Source organism: Pectinophora gossypiella, chromosome 14 (genome assembly GCF_024362695.1).
Source record: "Pectinophora gossypiella chromosome 14, ilPecGoss1.1, whole genome shotgun sequence".
Lineage (NCBI taxonomy): Eukaryota > Metazoa > Arthropoda > Insecta > Lepidoptera > Gelechiidae > Pectinophora > Pectinophora gossypiella.
The window spans coordinates 4,721,423-4,741,614 of record NC_065417.1 but is presented as its reverse complement, the minus strand read 5'-3'; the positions used below and the strand labels follow the sequence as shown (position 1 = coordinate 4,741,614).

The 20,192-nt window shown below is 37.0% G+C and overlaps 1 protein-coding gene across 5 annotated transcripts in view; it reads right to left on the bottom strand.

Moving 5' to 3' along the window:
- The window catches only part of LOC126372426 (supervillin-like), a 314,398-nt gene that overhangs the window by 153,184 nt on the left and 141,022 nt on the right, over positions 1–20,192 (bottom strand). The window lies entirely within an intron of this gene.

The following is a 20,192-nucleotide window of genomic DNA, read 5'->3' as shown; positions in this document are numbered from 1 at the left end:
ACGTATTAATAAAACAAAACACGTCAATTAACAGTGGTATACAAGAGCCGTGTTTAGTGTAACCTGGGTTGTGTTCCAGCCAAATTATGAATATAAAAAAACAGTGTAGTGTTAAATGCAGCGCTTTGTCAAAACAACGCTTTACATCACGCTTACGGAACTTTTTACGCCCATTTTTTTTTTTGAAGCGACATGTTTTTGGTTTGCCTCAAATGACATTCTGTACTTGGCTGGATAACGCCCATTGCAAAAAGTTGGGTAAGTGTAGGTAATGAAAAACGCTTCTATATTAGTAACACATCTTTTATTCACGTCCGATTTCTTTGTAGTATTTCGATAGCAGTCTGCAAACCCATCCCGTAAATCAGCTCAAGACATCTAATCACTGTCCATCACACACTGCACCGTGATCATAAAATTCAATCTTGATCACGTGAAGCGAAGGCTGTGGCTGTGGTCAGACCACACATGTTGTTATTGTGCGATAATTAACCACAACGTTGTTTCCAATGCATCTGTCGCATATCGTATAGATACTAACCGATAGCGTATTTTATTTCTATTAGAGCCTGTCTATGTAGCTAGCTAAGCAAAGGACTTATCCTTTGTCGTTAACGTCCACAATAAAACTAATCCTAATTAGTTTTATTGACTCCTTATTTTATTTTATAAAAGACAAATTCATCAAAAATACTAATTGATAACTAAAGGACGTTCACTGGGTCCGCTTACCTAATCTGAAGATTTGACAGGTCCGGATTTTTACAAAAGCGACTGTCTGTCTGGTCTGCCAACCCGCGAAGGGAAAACCAGTTAGATCACATACTTATCTGAATGTGGGTGGGTACTTTTCAGGCTACGTTCTCCAAAAAACATATAGATGGCGCTGTACATAGTTGCCTTCGTGTAACCTTCTAATTTAGTGGATAACAGACATGCATCTTTTATCTTTGTATTTGGGTATAAATGACGACCCCTGTTATTACACCCAGGCATAAAACATCTTCCCATTATTATTATGATCAAAATAAAGAGAAGCAATGTACATAAACCATAAACTGCCTATATACGTCCCACTGCTGCTGGGCACAGGCCTCCCCTCAATCAACCGTAGGGGGTATGGAGCATACTCCACCACGCTGCTCCGCTGCGGGTTGGCCTCCCTGCACACACAGCCTCCGTGGTCTAGTGGTTAGAGCGTTAGGCTCACGATCTGGAGGTCCGGGTTCGATTCCCGATGGGGACATTGTCGAAATCACTTTGTGAGACTGTCCTTTGTTTGGTAAGCAATGTACGTAAACATATCTGATCCAAATATAATTTATTTATATATATGCCTCTGTCTCTACCATTATATAAGGCATTATATTTTTGAATAATTATGTACCCGAGCAGTGAGAAAAAAGATAATTATCATGTTAAATCTGTACAAGGTCAACTATATTATTATTGATGAACGTAGCCTGGAAAATCCCTCATTCCAAAAAAAAGTTGCGACAAACTACCACAATGAAAAAATACCTCATGTCAAGTCCAATTGCTTTCTTTCAAGAAAGTTCGTAGTATCTTGCAAACACGTGTTTCAATTCCGAAGAAAAAAAATACCGTTGAAAAATCAATTTCTTTTATAAATGGAACGAGAGAGAAGGCTCCTAATGACGTCTCACAACCACACATTAATTGAATATAAATAACACATGACAAAGCTTTAGCCTAAATTACTCTTGACATTGATAGCTTGTAAATCTTTCATATACAACAGATTTACCAGAGTGAAAGGGAAAACCGTATGAAAATCAGGTTAACCGTGTTTGCGTAATATGGGAAATAATTTGAAACTTCGTTCGAATATTATTGCAGTACGTTTTTATGTTTTTTTATAGAAATAGATTCACATAATGTTTGACTACAATTCCGTGACGTAATTATGCGAAAAAATACGTAGGGTATTAAATTATGCCTTTTCTGTTATGCTCACTTACAGAGTCCGGAAAACTAAGGAATGTTATTTAAGTTCTTTATTGTTTGCAAACTCCCAATTTTAATTTATTATCTATAAACAAGAAAGATGGAAAGTTATTGAATAATTTCAAGTCTTTCTTTTCCGTTTATCTTTAAACTTGTCTGGTCAAAGTTTACTTCGCATTTTTTTTTAATATATTTTTTTATAATATATTTTTTTTTAATATAAAATGCATTTTGTAATGCTACGGCTATGCACTAACAAAATGCATTTAATGTCAGATGTCAGAAAGACTTCAAAACCAAATGATATTATTATATTAAGTATATCCCCAGAACATCTCTTAGCACTTTCATTCACCGTTAAAGATACAAATATAGGTACTTTATTACACCAAAATATTATAAATGATTTATTATTTTATATATTAAGTATTAAACAACTTTCTTATTTAAATAATTAAACAACATCGCAGGTAATACGGTTAAAAATCAGGTATTCGATACAGTTACTAACTAATTTAAAAAGTAATGTGTACTCTCGGAGGACAAAGGATTTCAATATAAATACCGTATTGATATAGCCTTTGTTTCTATTTCATTCAACGCAACGGGTTCGTTCAATGTTTTGACAGATGTGACGACTTGAATAGAATCTCGTTATCATATATAAATATGGAGAGTCTAGTTGTAAAAGGGTGTTTTATACTATAAGGTAACTTAAAAATAATCAATTTTAACATTCTTTATCACCTGTCACTTTTCTTTTCGGCGGATAAGAAAATGACAGGGATAACTTAAAATAAAATTAGAGCAGCGTGGTGGATGATACTGTATGGAACGAATATATTAGGCTGTTTATGTGTACGGTCACGAGTACTAATATGTACACTTTGAAACTATGTCACATGTCACTTTTTTGACAAATTAAACCGTAAGTTTCATTAAATGAATGTCAAATATAATAGAGCGACAGGATTCTAAAGTGGGTACAGGATATTGCTCATGACTGTACAGCACTGTAGCGTGTGTGTACACATATCATTATATTGTTTTATCATGTAAAGTCCCTGTGGTACTGTGTGTCACAGGCTTGTTTCCCAAACGAGGGGTACCGGTTCAATCCCTAGTACCTTGCACCAAATCTTACGTGCAATTCCCACTACCACAGTTGGCTCGACTGTAAGGCTCACCACCTGTCACGTTGGTATAACTGAAAGCTCGGATGGATGTACCTCTGACTACTACTAACATAGTCGTTAGCTTATGTTAAGTTTTATCATATTTTAACCTTTCAAATAATATGCATTGTGACCTAATTTGGTCTGATGACATGTCCCACCGCAAAACATTAGCTGACATTAATTTTTGTAGTTTAATATTAATTGGAAACACTCCCGCGCTCAATGGAGTCGTTCCCGTGAAAAGATAACTATCTGTAGATGAGCTTGCTATTATGAAAATGCTATTTTCTCCGAAGTTCGCGTATTTAACCTGGGACGTGGAGCGCAGCAAAACTAACGAGCTATTGGAAAAACGGATTTTGTTAATTTTCTTAAGTGTCTCTCACGATCTCATTGCGTGATTTTTGTTAAGAGATAAAAAAAAAGTGTGACGTGACATCGTAACGAAAACTTTGAGGGCTGATTCAACTCAGAATCATCCCCCACTGTATTTGTTACGATGTCCCTAACACCCTATCAACTTGTACGGCTACTTGTATGTACTTGTACGGGGTGTGACACCATAAAAAATACTGTGGTGGATTCAGTTCCAATTCTGACTTAGTATCAAGCGGAATTTTCCCCGTATAAGGTTAAAATTTAGTTGGTATTGAGGCCTTACTCTCATGGAAAGCCTTCGGAGACATGATTACCAACTCTTCAATTACAATTACAAATTCGCGTTATGTATTATGCCTTAAAAAAAAGTTTTCATCTCGAGCTCCTCCGTGCTTCGGAAGGCACGCTAAGCCGTTGGTCTCGGCTGCATTAGCAGTCGTTAATAACCATCAATCCAATCCGCACTGGGCCCGCGTGATGGTTTAAGGCCCGATCTCCCTATCCATCCATAGGGAAGGCCCGTGCCCCAGCAGTGGGGACGTTAATGGGCTGATGATGATGATGATTATGCCTTAGAATTGGTAGCGTGATTAAGTATTGCTAATTAATACCGTTACGTAGTTAGATGCCAGTATTTCTACAACAACTTGTTTTTTTCCTTCCTTTTTTCTTGTGAGAACCCATAATTAACTATTTACCTTTAAGCTTTTACTTTTATGAAATTGTACTGCGAACTTGTCGTGTAACAACTACGTTGTTAACTAACGAGCAATTTGAAAAACTGTTTCTTTTAATTATCCAAAGTATTTTTCACAATCTAGGACTGCTATTAAACCATTACCCTTAGGTAAAGTTAGGTACCATATACAAAATTACACGTTTCATGTAGTATCAAAGTTATGGTAATTTAAAAGCAATTTTAAGTAAGTAGTGTTCCTAGGAATAAATCAACTTATGACTTTTTAATTGTAGTTATAAACAGAAAAAGTAACACATGAGGCAAATATGAGGTTTCCAATAGTGTACGTACATTATTTTTTATAAATGAAATTAGAGCTAAATAAATTCATATAGAGCGCAGAGTCTAAATTCTCTAGACTTCATTTAAATCAATTACTATGTATCATACATTAACTCATGTTCATTTCGCATCCGGGTAAGCAGAAACTAAGGAATCCCATTCGATTCTGACATACTTACCTTGCTTCCTCCACATTCATCAATCGTTTCGTACACGCGCGCCGGTTCAGAGTAGATCGTACTATGCCTTTACTGACATAACCTTACATATACTTAAAAAACCCAAATAATTAAGTAGACTTAAGTACGAGTAATGAAAGCGTTCAGGTTTAATGAAAGGATCGAGAAATAGGTAATTATTATTCAGTCACTGCCTGCTCTAAAATTATCAGTTCAGATGCCTTAGCCAAGTTGCAAACGATTATAACGAGGGACAGTGATAAAAATATATGGGATTTATGTATTAATCGTTTGCAACTTGGCTAAAACTGCAGTCTACCATAAAATAAATGTGCACGTTACCTTATATTACACATTTGCAGTCTTCAAAGATAATAATCACAAAAAAGAATGAGCCTCATATACCCGATTTATGGCGGCAAAATCCGAGTATTTACTGGCGATAATTACAGTACTACATATTCATAACACAACTCAACAAACGTAAATGAACCTACAAATAACGATTAATTATAGCACAATAACAATAACAAGGTCGATATTTGTTTGAATCCTAAGTCATGATTGACGAATGATCGCCAGATGTAATATCGCTCTAAGAAAACACCGCGACACTCGATCACGGTTTTATTATAGAAGAGATGAACATGTTTTGACATAGATATGAGTGTCCGTACTGTCTGAGCAAACACGGGTAGACAATGATGTTATCAAACGTACACGTACGACCAATAACATCTGGTGAAACAATCGTACAATACGTCAACCGTATATGAATGGGAATGAGTGTCATTTAACAGTCAAACATTCATGTTATCAATTATTAGAACTGTATTGATTGCATACCTTTTCGGGCAATGTCATAAAAACTAATTGTATCCTTTCTAAAAAGATGGACCATAATACGGGCAATGGGCTGCGAAGTGCGATGCATCATATCCATCTTAGAACTTCGTATCAAAAGTAACTGCAAGTTGTCTTTATTACCGCAGAAATAGAGCAGCATTTTTTTTGCTGCTTATGAAAATCTATACAGGTTAACAAAAATCTTACAACGCAAATCAGGAAAGAATACACAAACTTAAATAGGCGGATACGTCCCGGTGATGAACACAGGGGGGGTCAAAGAGACTCAATCACAGCAATTTACCTAAAGAAGGAATAGTGATATTTGACATTTGTTAGCATTGCGCACTTACTTCTATATGCGCAAATGTCAAATTGCAACATTGCTTTCTTAGATGAATTGCTTGGATGTGGCCATTTTAACCGGCTAGGCCGCAAACAACATATCTCCGTAGAGAATTACATATGACTCAACCTGTCGCCCAAGTGCGAGGTGGAGGGGGGTGGTTTCACGACCCCTTGACCCCGGATCCGTCCATGTTCAACTTACAAGTAAAAGTTGACGTATTTATATAGGTTACTAGAAGAACAGACAACTACGTGTAAAAGCCTTTAAGACGTTAAGGTCAGAACAGTCGTAATCCCGGCGACATGTGCATTTGTGCAGCTCTCACGTTTGCTTTAACAATACGTAATGCGAATACTGTACAAGTTTTCTCAAGGGATACTGGAAGACATTTGTAGAAGATTAAGAGATCAACTTTGCGCGTATCTAGTTACAGATGAAACACAATTGAAACGTAGTTAGGTAGCTAATAAAATTGTAATTATGGCTAAGTCTAGAACAATAAAATTAATAAGTTCGAACTATTGAATTGGGGGAATGTACTTATACGAAATGAAGGTAGGTAAGTAACTTACAGTACTATTTCTCATACATAAGTAAAGAAATAAAAAATATTCGATCAGGTAATTTCTTCTTTTGTTGGTGTAGCATTATCCACTTACTTATCTTTAGGTACCCAAAGAAAATTGTTTGACTTCTAAATCAGTACATACGTAAGTATCAAAATCTAGTTGACAAACTCAGAATGAGATAAGTGTTGAAATTCAAAATCCAGCTGGTACCATAACGGCCTCCGTAGTACAGTGGCTGAGGCTAAGCTCACGATCCGGAAGTCCTGGGTTCGATTCCCGGTTCGATACAGGCCTAATAAAAGAAACACTGAGACTGTTTCTGGTTTAATCAGGACATTGCAGGTTTTCAGGCTTTTCACTAACTGACCGAAAATTAAGATGAATGCGCGCTTCGGAGGGCACGTTAAACAGTCTACCCGGCTAATATTTGCTTAGTTATGTATCCAGTCGTTACTTAAGCCATCTCAGGGGCCTTTAGCGGCTCAGTAGTAACCCTGAGACTAGAGTCGTCGGATTCACCTCACAACCCACACGAGAGAAAAAAAAGAACGTAACGGTTATGCTACGAGTGACGTTAGCCTGACGTGAATCTAATATTTTTCGAAACACTTTCATAAGATTAAAGTTTATTAGATAAAGTAGACTTACGCAAATTCAGACGAAATACTTTAACAGACAGAGATAAATCGACCTACAAAGTACAAGGTCAACGACCTCTTGGTCAAGGTTAGGTACGAAAAGCAGTACAATCGTAACTCGAATTTGTTCGTGACATATTTCTGAAAAAATTGTGTAACCTAATCTGTTGGATTTCTATTGTACAAACCTAATGTTCTGAAATTGGGAAACACGTAAGTAAAAAAAAATATAATATTAACAACATGCTTTATTTTGACTCTACACAGGTACTCGAAAACTGGGTAATAAGATAGAAGCAACACATCTTTTAAAAACCAATGGTATACATCATCATCATCATCAGCCGTACGACGCCCACTGCTGGGCATAGGCCTCCCGTAAGGATCCCCACTACGATGGGTATGGTATACATTACAAGTTATTTAATAACTAGAGGAACACATTCAGCACCAGACATTTTTATCATTTAGGTAGTCATTAATCTTATAATAGGTTTTTTTACATAAAGTAATCTTCACATGAGCATTAAATTTATTTTCTGACAAATTTAAAATATTATCTGGTATTTTATTGTAAAAACGTATAATACATAACCCCAAATAAGATGAATTTAATTTACTTAATCTAGAATTTTGAATATCAATTTTATTTTTATTTCTTGTAAGTATGTATATACATATATCTATGTGGTTAAAAGGTATATGGCCAATGTCGTCGCCCTAGACTAAACAACGACAATGGACATTGTACGTTGAATCAACAACGGGTGAGGTCAGCCACCCAGTGATTACCCACCGGCGTGAAATTCGCATCGATAACTAACCGACACCCTGCCCTTGACCCTATCGACCTTCATGATAACATCTTGTTACCATGAAAATTATGTTATTGTACGATAAAGAGGAGCTCGGTGGCGCAGCGGTAAACGCGCTCGGTCTGAGATTGTTGAAGTTAAGCAACTTTCGCAAAGGCCGGTCATAGGATGGGTGACCACAAAAAAAAAAGTTTTCATCTCAAGCCCCTCCGTGCTTCGGAAGGCAGAGGAAGACCGCGAAGGACTTACGATGACCAAATTGGAGATGTCCTTTGAAAAGGTTTCATACGATCTACTCTGAACCGGCGTGCGTGTATGAAGCGATTGATTAATGTGGACGAAGCAAGAGAAGTGTATCAGGATCGAAGCAAATGGAATTCTATAGTCTCTGCTTACCCCGGTGGGAAATAGGCGTGAGTTTATGTATGTATGTAAATAGTGGTACTGACTGATTATCGTGCCCTGTCTCATGCCTGATCAGCCTGTAAGTAGTCTTCCGATTACCTGCGGCTCTGCCCATCCCGTTAGGGAATTACGACAGTTTATGTATGTAATAAGGCGTGGAGCGACAGTAAAACGGGTTTTATTACACCTCAATAAATATGTAAGTATCTATTTACAGTTAAACGTTTCCACTGCAATTTGCTCAATCATTAAAAGGCGTGCACATATATTATCATCACATCACTACATAGTATAAAACAAAGTCGCTTTTTTCTGTCCTTATATCCCTATGTACGCATAAATCTTTAAAACTACGCAACGGATTTTGATGCAGTTTTTTTAATAGATAGAGTGATTCAAGAGGAAGGTTTATATGTATAATAACATCCATTAAATAGTGGAGAAATACTGTTATTTTTGAGGTTTTTAAAAATCATCACTGCTGGGCATAGGCCTCCCCTAAGGATCTCCACGACGATTGGTCCTGCTCTGCCCGCATCCAGCGATGACATCCAGTGATGTCGTAAATAATTTCCTTTTTTTTTCCTCAGCATTGCACCCGAGCGAAGCCGGGGCTGGTCGCTAGTTACTCATAAAATATTGTAAAGACAAAGAAATAATATACATTCACATTCGCTAAGGAGATTTCCTAAAACAGCGTCCGAATTGTATTGTAAATACGTATACATTAAGTTATGTAGATAGTGTAAGTCCGTTCCGTCAAAAGATATTATGGCTGTCAAATAAAGTGCAATATCGGTTGTTCTTCTTAGTGTCGTTACATGCCGTTTCTTGTGACAAGATGCGCCGCGGACACTTTTTTTTATAGAGATTGCTTGTCTATTTGTTATACGAGGTCAATGCTTAAAAATGTAAACAAATCCCAATAAAAGAATTCTAAAATTTTTGCAGTGTTTACAATTTTGGATATTTATTTTGAAAATAAGTTACAGACAGGATTGAAAATCAAAGGCTCCATTCATGCAATCTTATTCCATTTGGATACTCTTCTGCAGATATGCTCTTCCGTACTTGGTAGCAAAATACTTCCACTTAACACTTAATAAGTGACCTAAGCTTACTAAGCTTTGGTTTAAAATATTGTTTACTCTAGGGTAGCTCCGCGGCAAACACACCACGAAAATTTCTTTTTTTTTACCGACTTCAAAAAAGGAGGAGAGTTCTCAATTCGACAATATATATTTTTATTTTTATGTTTGTTCGGGGATAACTTCGTTGTTTATGAACCGATTTGAATAATTATTTATTTGTACGAAAGGAGATATTCTTTCAAATACAATTACACTTTATGCAACACACAAGAAACATAAACTCACGCTAATTTACCACTGGGGTGCTTACCCAAATGGAAATGAACCCCTATATCAATTGTCACAAATAAAAGCGCTTTTGTTTGTAATCGGGTTCCATAAAATACAAAATGTTTCGTGAGGGTTTCGTTATCCTAAAAACCTTCCTAACTCTGCAATACTCGTTATCCTGTAATGCTGTATGTTCCTTGTGTGGAAAATAAATTAAAAAAATAAATCATTTTGTACAGTTAGCAAACATTACTTGGCAAGGAATTCCAAATCAGAGTTAAAGTACCTACGTACAGTTTTAGTCAGCAATACAAATGTAACTGAATTTCCTAAAAGTTTCACCATGTCTTTTACTGAATACTGGCATTTGTCCAAAGATCTGACGACCAATTATTGTTATATCAACTTTATTTCATCGCTAACTTCTTTAATGTAGCAAACTTTTATTCCTTCAGACACAACTTACTTCTTGTTGGTTGTAGGAACTAGTACTTATTCGATTAGGAAATTGTGTAACGCATACAAATGAACTAAAGACTTGATTAGACTATTTTATTGATTCTCTGCTAGACTGTGGCAAAGAGGAAAAAACCCGTGCGTGTCCACCTATCGAATCCTTTTTGAACGCGATAATTAGCTAGTTTCCTAGGTCAAAGATAATTATTGAAATTCTGATTACTAAATAAAGGCAGATCTAAAGATGACAAATAAGTTTTCTTTTTTATATTTAACTTATTTATGAATTTTAATAAACATAAATGTAATAAAAAGTGCGCCATTTTATCACAGTTTTCTATGACGTCACAGGTTGCTTTTTCATACAAATTCCATAGTAATTTCGTGTTTCGACGTTTAGTAAGAATAACTGACTTGCCTAGTTGGAAACTACCTTATTGTATCACATATTTTGTCTATCTACTTAGAAATGATGTGTGTGTATTGTTTGTGTGGATGTTTTCACACTAGATCCGATTCGAATACGAGTCCGAGGATGACGAATTTCTTAAAGATATGTATCAGATGACAGATATCGGATATACTTAGTGCATAAGCTACCATATAACTACGAATGCTTCGGCTCCGATCATTTTGACGGACTCGTATCGGATGTAGTGCGAAAACGTTTGTCAGTGGCACACGCAAGGACACTTGCTAAACTAAACTTACCTACTATTTGAATTGCAATACCATTTCACCACTTCAATACTTCAGACTAATTTTATTCTCTACAATTCAATAACGAAGTGCTTTTGAAATACAAAACATCGTTGAAAACATATCGTGTTAAATGGGATCATCGAAAGATTCGGCCCATTTTGATCAATAGCCAACGTGTAGGTTATAAATTAAGTTAGTTATATGGTAAGTTAGGTATATCTTCTTATCGTGTGAGTTGTGAGGTGAATACCAACCTCATCAACCCTGGTGTCAAGGTTATTATTGAGCCGCCAAAGGCCCTGACTCGTGTAACGACTACATACTTACATCAGTAAGTAGTAACCGGGACCAACGGCTTAACGTCTTACTTTCGGTCAATCAGGTGCTCAGCCTGTAATGTCCTAACCAAGCTAGGGATCACAAAGTGATTTTTGTGATATGTCCCCACCGGGATTCGAACCCGGGACCTCCTGATCGTGAGCCCAACGCTCAACCACTGGACCACGGAGGCCGTTAGTGAGGTATATGAGTAAGAATAACACATTCATGTATTTCTCGTTAGCAGATTTTCGATTGGATACGAGTAATTCAGATATTAATATCAACTCTTATAACAGTTACACCGTAGGCCAATTTACGTATAGATTGGAGCCTTAAGTAATATATAGGCGAAAAGTAAATCTCATTCTTAGTCAAATAAGATTCATAACTCGTCATAATTATCCTAACACACGACTCAAAATTGGCTGCGAATTTCTTCTGACAATATAATTATCGCTCTTTCAAAGATTTCTTTTGATAAATTTAATAAAATTCATAGACTCACGTTCAATATAGCTGGTCTAGACTGTCTAAATATTAATATTTAATAACATTCATATTAATATTTAGACAAGTCTAGAGTCTAGACCAGCTCGACAGCCCGTGCGGCCCGACGACCAAAAATGAATTAAGAAGTAACACGAAACATAATAATAATTCTACATTTTGTACAGATTTAAAAAGTTGATGATGTAACAAGTTAAGCATTTAGCTTGCTTTAACCTCTGTAGCAAAAAAGGGGTTGAGTATGGCTATACTTAAAACTGTGGATTTGGGTGCGGTGGGTTTGGGTATAAAATAGAAAACACCAAAACCTACCTACACAATTAACCTGTTTAGACACTAAACACAGCGTGTATCTTTTTTCTAAGGACAATATTACTCCGTGGTTCGGGCAATGTGTTGTGGAAGTGGGTCAAACAATAAAATTTCGAGTAAACTGAAGTGGGTGGACTTATTGAACATTCGTATGCACTGGTGCTATAGAAACAGGGGATAACATACGTAAATACATAAACTCACGCCTATTTCCCAACGGGGTAAGCAGAGACTATGGAATTCCATTTGCTTCGATCCTGACACACTTCTCTTGCTTCCTCCACATTCATCAATAATTTCTTCCCCGCGCGCCGGTTCAGAGTAGATCGTACTGAATCTTTTCTAAGGATATCTCCAATTTAGTCAATGTACGTCCTTCTAGATCTTCTTCTGCCAGCCCTTCGCTTTCGTAATCCCATTATCCTTCATCCGCTCTACGTGTCCAAACTAACATAACATTCCCTTCTCAACCTTAGTCACTATATCGTCTTTCACACCACATATTTCTCTTATCACACTGTTTCTCACTCTATCACTGTCCCCACATTGTCGAAATCACGTTGTGAGACTGTCCTTTGTTTGGTAAAGATTACAGGCTTGAATTACTTGATTGTGTGGTTCGGAGGGCACGTCAAGCCGTTGGTCCCGGCTATTAGCCGTTAAAGCATCAACCCGCAGTAGAGCAGCGTGGTGGAGTATGCTCTATACCCCCTTCGGTTGATTGAGGGGAGGCCTGTGTCCAGCAGTGGGACGTATATAGGCTGTTTATGTGTATGGGACATACCTAATAGTCTACCATTTATGGTCAGTCACATCTCTAGCGCGAGCAAACCAACGCGTCTCAATGTTTGGATCTTGTAATTTAATATAATATCTTAAGTAATACAGTTCATTCAATTATTTGTGTGGGGTTTTATTATAATTTACCAGCGCTCCCTACATTATGTATGTATGTATATGAGCCATATTACCTACATAAGCTCTACAACTCAATGTATTCCCATTTGGGTAAGTCAGAGGTAATGGCAAGATGGATTGAGTACCCTCGCTTCACCGAGCATTCTGTTAGACCAACTTGATGGTCAGCCGTATCGCCATCTATAATGGCCAAATATAAAAACTTAGTCAAGTTATTTATAAAAGCTCTTTGAATAATGACGATGACTTCTTAACATGAAGTAGATTAATAAACTAAATGGGGTACCTCATGAAAGCTAATACATTGAATACGGAAAATTTTATGAATACCTCACTGTAATAATCTACTAAGGACACAGCTGCTTGTCAACAGATGGCTCGGAGTGCGTCTTCAAAAACAGTCTGCCTTTTAGAAAGTCTGCTTTTAAGAAAAGATTTCATCTTATTTTGCATAATGAATCGCTAAATATAATAAGTATCGAAGTTGAAACGAACTTTTAAGTATAGAATAAGTTGAAAAACTGTATCCTGAAATATATAGTACTCAATGGAATAACTTGAAAATTTGGTCAGACATAGATGCTAAATCATTTAAAAGATAGCAAAGGAAAATCTAGAGGAAACCTACCCACACCTGTAAAAAACTATAAAACAGATAAAGTATATGAACAGATAGGGTAGGGTAGGGTAGGGTAAGGTTGCCTGGAAGAGATTGCTACTTAGCAATAAGTACGCCTATTGTACTCATTCTATTTCTCTTTTGTTTTGTATTTTGTTTTTTCCTGTTTGTGCAATAAAGTATTTGTTATGTTATGTTATCCCAATATATTATTATGGAGTGTTAGTGAGACCGTAACGAATACTGAGAGGGATGATTCAGACCATGATTCTGAGTTGATATTAAGTGGAATTAATGAAAGTAGACTTGCTTACGGAAAAAGTTATAGAGTTGTAAGATGAAGACTTACGCGTGCAGTCATGAGCAATATAATGTGCCCACTTTAGGACTCTGTCGCACTAACATACTTGACATTTAGTGAGACTTACAGTTCAATTTGTCAAAAAAGTTAATGTGACATGGTACCAAAGTGTATACATATTAATGCTCGTGACCGTACATACCGCGCTCAAATCCAGGATATTTTAAGGAAAGGCCAGGTAAAGAGTATTATAAACCGGCGAGCATGCATGATAGTGGTGTACAGGATCGTAGGAGGTGGAATCCCATGTCTCTGTCTACCCCAAAGGGAAATCGGCCTGCAAATAAAAACAAAATTAGGAAAATACCCCATTACTTTATAAAACAACATTACGTTCAGGAACATCTTATACGTAAATCATCATTTTCAATTCTTGACGCCCACGACCTAAACACAACTTGGCTCCATTCTTTTTGAAGACACAGACTTTTCATTAGACCAAAGAAAAGCTCTCCTCGTTTCGGCCTGACGAAAGCGGAATGTCAAACATAAATTTTCAAGTCGTAAAACATTTTACTTTGGTAATTTACTACGTAGTAACGACATGGAGGTGTAAACCAGTAACGCAAACTCATACATGAAGTCACACTGGTTGTCCTAAAGGGGTGGGCAGAGCTGCCAGTAATCAGTACATGCGCTCTCTTGATGCGAACTCACCAACATGGATATGACAGGCCATAATGTGGTAGAAAAGATACAATACCACTGCTGGTTATTATTAAGAAACGACACGAAAAAAGTTATAAATATTTCTTCTATGTCTAAGGTCAGCTCAGACCAAGAGCAGCGAAGAGACGAGTTCTTTCTCAAAACATTGAATAATTAACTATAGGTATTAACATTACCTTAAAGTGCTCTCTTCTCCGTATCAAAATATCACCTCGACGCGCCTCGAATTTTTATTGTTGTCGAACACTATTGCATTTTATGAGAAAGGCATTTTTTTTTTCACTTGCATTAGAATGTGAATATATCTTTGCTGCTCTTGTTCTGCGCTGACTATAAAGTGACTAAAGTTGTAAAAGAGGCAAGGCGCGTGGCGTGACAAAAGTTACCAGATTTTTTAAAAACATTCCCCTATCTTTCTGGTTTCATTTCCATGAATATTGTATTACGACATCACTAGTACCTCCAAAATCTCTATGGAACAACACAATAAGTGAAACTTTTGAGATCCTAATATACGGGAAATGTTATTCCGCCTTGACAATAAACCAGTGGGATAACGCTATGGGGAAGAGGGCTTTATTACAATACCATTACTAGTATTGCAATACAGCCTTGTCGTAAAAAGGCCATGACGTCCCATGGAGTACTGGGTTTCTGCAATATCTAAGGGGTACTATATGGAGGTCAAGATCATAAGCCATATGGAAAATTGAGGGCATGTTGATGGCAATAGCACACTTTATGTTGTTATCTATAAGTTGTACGTATACAAATATACTTTATTGCAGCAAACTAAAAGAAACTAACACTTGCGCTTCGCATTGCTCGTCTTGGCGGGCGCACTCCCGTGCCCATAGGCAAGTTCTTCTATGTACATTGGCGTAGGTAACTTTCGTGTAAGACATGCGCTAATACATAGTCACAGTCAAAGTTATACATATCGGTATAGTAAGTATCTAATCTTAATGTTTTAAATTAGAGACTCTTAGTCATATACAATAAAAAAATGTGTGTGCATGCAATAAAGTGTTACCTATATTATTATTATTTAAACACATACGTAGCCGTTACATGAGACACGTCAAGAGCCTTCGGCGGCTCGATATTTACTCTGACACTAAGACAACAACACACGATAGAAGAAAAAAAACCTTTTTTAAATAGGTACTTGGGTTTAAAAATAATATGCGAGTATTTATCAATTTTCAAAACTTCCACAGCTTAAATTTCCATTTTGGCTAGACAAGCGTCATGTTGAAACGAAAGCTTAAAAGCACAACTTTGAAAGAATATACAAAACAGTATCAAAATTTTGCTTTAAGAAGTTTCTCGAAGGAAAGAATAGTAAATTCATATGTAAAAGTTGTCGACAGAAGGACTGTCTGGGGAATAAGTGTTCGTCTAGCCACGTCTACGACAATTGACTACTTACCTTATATTATGGTTGTTCACTAAGTAGGGTGGAAACTGTAAAATTGCATTACTAAAAGTGAGTGAGAATATTGTACATTCGAAACTAGGAGAATAGAAGGGAAGAGGCGCTTGGATTGTTTCGCAATGGAAGGTATTTTATTTATAGTAATATTTTTCAGAATCATAATATCTTTTTACTTATTTTTTATCTTTTTTTCAGGGAATTTAATAATTCTACTTCACTCTAGAAATATCAAACAGGGTATCGATAAAGTTGCAGGTAAAAGGGTATTTGAAAGGGTAAAATATAAATTATAAAATGCTAATCGAGAAATAGAAGTCAGTCTAAGATGATCAAAAATCTATCCCATTAAAACTTTTCGACTTACTTTCGAATTTTACTTACTTATGTTAGCGATTCTATTTTATCGATCAGTTAATCGATTTGTATAAAATACTCGTCTCGGATGCTTGTGGCGCCACCATCGGCAATAAATGACAAGTGTTTGACGTATCAGAAAAAGGCGGTAAGTTATACAGTTCTTTTTAGACTATTGAGCGGACAACGCGTGTCCAGAGTTGTGTAATACGAATTCGGAATAAATAACGTGCAAAACTAATAGTTGTTTGTTTTAACATTTCAGAAGTGGGATCACACCGCGACTACATAGTGCAGTAACCGAAAAAAATCTGGTGAGTTCGATTAAATTCTTATGACAAAAATTTACGTTTACGGCCGAGTGCACAATTAGTATTGTTCCTATAAATAGTACAATTAGGAACCTGATTCGAAGAAACAGAATGCGATATTACCTTGTGCACTTGACTGTATTACGCAAGTAACTTGAAATTTTGCCTTTGAGATTTGTTTTTTTTCTTCCTTTTTGTCTACGAGTGTAAAAGTTTAAAAGTATAATCAATAGTGAGATGTGTCAAGCCAAATCATATAATTACATAGCCCGAACTTGACTAAGAACACGGAGTGCTGGACTAGGTACCGTGTTTTGAGGAATAAGAAATAAGAAGTCATTTTAGCGGGTCATTTTGTTATATTAAGTGTGACAAGAGTATAAAGTGATTTGACTTTCTCTTTTTTTCAAATTGTTTTATTCGAACGGTTTTCGATTGAAACGGTAATAAATGTTCTTCCTAGTTTATACTCAGATTGACGTAGGTATTATGTCGAGTTTTTAACGTGAAACGTTAGTGTAGTTAATTTCCTTATATAATGTTATGTATATAGAGTCATATGTACATAAGAAGCGCTTCATTACGTAAGTAATGTAATAAATCGTAAAAAAAAAGATCGATAAATTTAAATCGCTAATAATTTGAGTTGTAGATATTAGTACCTAAATTATACGTTTGTAAGATATATATATATATATGAAATAATAATAATAATAATATATGTTGTTAATTCAAAATCGAAGTAGACATTAATAATAGTATTTTCCTTTTGTTTTCGGGACAAAACAGTAATGTCTGAACCAGGTACGCCACCGCTGAACGTACGGCTTAATCATAGAAATAAAAAACGCAAACGTTCTAAAAATTTACACGTGTCGGATGACGAAAACCGTGAACGACCACGTTCGAAGAAGAAGAGAACTAGAAGCCCGACCCCCGCGTCAACGTCGACAAGCAGCGAATCAGATGATAGACATAGAAAATCACGAAGTTTACAGATGAAGAGACGACGAAACAAACGAAGTTCATCATCGTCCTCATCACCCGATCGTACTCGCTCTAGTAAACGTTCAAAATCGCGATGCTCTTCTAGTAGAAACCAAGAACGAATATATACGGGTTATAAAACGTCAGACAATAATTCAGTACTTATGCAATTAGTTAAAGCGATTGAAGGTAAGAATCGTGCTCCTCAAGGGTATTCGGGTCAAAATATAATCCCTGAATTTAATCCACAAGCTAAAGTCCAGTCAATGAAGGATTGGCTGTGTAAAATAAACGAAAGTGCTGATGTTTACGGGTGGTCAGAGAAACAAACCATCTATTATTCACTGCCGCGTCTTACCGGATTGGCCAAACGCTGGTATGATGGTCTTACTAGTGTGAAGTTTACTTGGGTTGAGTGGCAGGAAAAACTGCTAAAGCTTTCCCTTGCGAGGATAATTATGGCGATCTCCTAACGGAGATGCTTAGTCGTAGGAGTAGGAGGCTTGAGACACTAGAGGAATACTACTACGATAAAATGCGTCTCATTAACCGCTGCAATATAACCGGGCTCAACGCGGTTGACTGTTTAACCTACGGCATCTTTGATAATAATGTTCGGATGAATGCACAAGGACAGTGCTTCAAAGACCCTGATGATGTTCTAACGTATTTCCGGAAAATATCCACGAAACGCGAGGAGGCGCCTAAGTCTAATGTGAATGTAACTTCCCGTAATCGTTCTGCATTAGTACCGATGACACGCACGCAGGTTGGTGTGACAACGGAAGAAAAACATAAAAAGACAGCTTATGACCAGATCTGTTTTAATTGCAGTGACAAGGGACATTTTTGGCAAAACTGCCCACAAGATTTAATTAGGTGCGGCAAATGCAAGAGGATAGGCCATAATGCGTCAAAGTGTGATAAGATTCCCGTAAGCCTAGATAGAAATCAATTCGGAGCGGGTTCGACGAGGGAGTCCGGGGAAAAGAAAGACACTAAGACTGTAATGAAAATAATATCGGAGACGGCATTAGGTGACAAATACTTTAAAGATGTTATAATTAATGGCCACGCTGCAAAAGCTTTTGTCGATCTCGGAAGTGAGTGCACACTTATTAGCGACAAAGTTCAACTCGTAAATAAGCAAATTGGTGATATTAGTAACTTGCCACTACTGAAAGGTTTCGCCAATGGGTCCATAAGGCCCAGCGCTCAAATTGAAATACAGGTACAAATAGATAATATTACTGAAACTGTTAAAGCTTTTGTGGTTCCTGATTTTTTGTTCCCGAAGGGCACCTCGGTTTTGGTTGGGCAAAATCTTACTGAACTGCCAAATGTAAGGATATATAAAACTGATTCGGAATTAATCCTTTTTAAAGCACTGGATAAAGTAGAAATAAGCATTAAAGATCCAGTTGACGTTACAGGAGTAACTGTTGTTTCAGTCGTTGCCAAAGACTGCCCGCTGCAATCAAGCTTGTACATTGCGTCCGAAGCTTGTTTAAAACCGGGATCTGAGTTCATCATCTTACCAGGAGTCTACAATCTCGTTGATGGGTGTGCAGACGTTATCATCTTAGGACTGAGTTCGACGACTGTTAAGTTGCCTCAAGGATTATTGATAGCTAGGGGAATGATGTTACCGGAATTTATTTTTTCAAGGAAAATTAACGGACGAGACGTTACAAAAAGCGATGAGACCACCCTTAATGTTTGCAAACTGGCGGTCTGCGAACAGCTTTCAGAGGCTTCTATCACGATAGGCGTAGACAAAATAAAGACTGATAATGAACTCGATGCCGGCATAAAATTAGAATTATGTAACTTAATAAATGAGAACAAAGACTGTTTTGCGTTTTCTACTGCTGAGCTGGGAAAAACTACATTGACTGAAATGCATATTAAATTAAAGGATGACGCACCTGTTACGTACAGACCATACCGCCTTTCACGTCCAGAACGTGAAAAAGTTAAGAGCATGATCGAAGACTTATGTGCCAATGGGATAATACGCGAATCTGAAAGTGAATACGCAAGTCCAGTCATTGTAGTACTGAAGAAAAACGGGGAACTGCGATTATGCGTTGATTACCGCGCTTTGAATAAAAGGACTTGTAAAGACAAATATCCTATGCCGTTGATTGAGGACCAAATAGACAATCTGAGTGGACAAAAGTATTTTACTACACTCGATTTGGCCTCGGGGTATTACCAGGTACCTATTGCGGAGAGTTCGAAACACTTAACGGCGTTTGTTACTCAAGAAGGGCATTACGAGTACAATCGAATGCCCTTTGGGTTATGCAACGCGCCCGCCGTATTCCAACGACTAATAAATAAAGTTTTGATTGCCAGGAAAGTTCCGGGGGTCCTAGCCTTTATGGACGATATCATCATTGCATCTAAGACCATTCCTGAAGGCATGTCAAAATTGAACGAAGTCCTTGCTGCCCTTAGAGAAGCAGGTCTTACGCTTAATTTGAGCAAATGCCACTTTTTTGGGACGTCCATAGAATACTTAGGG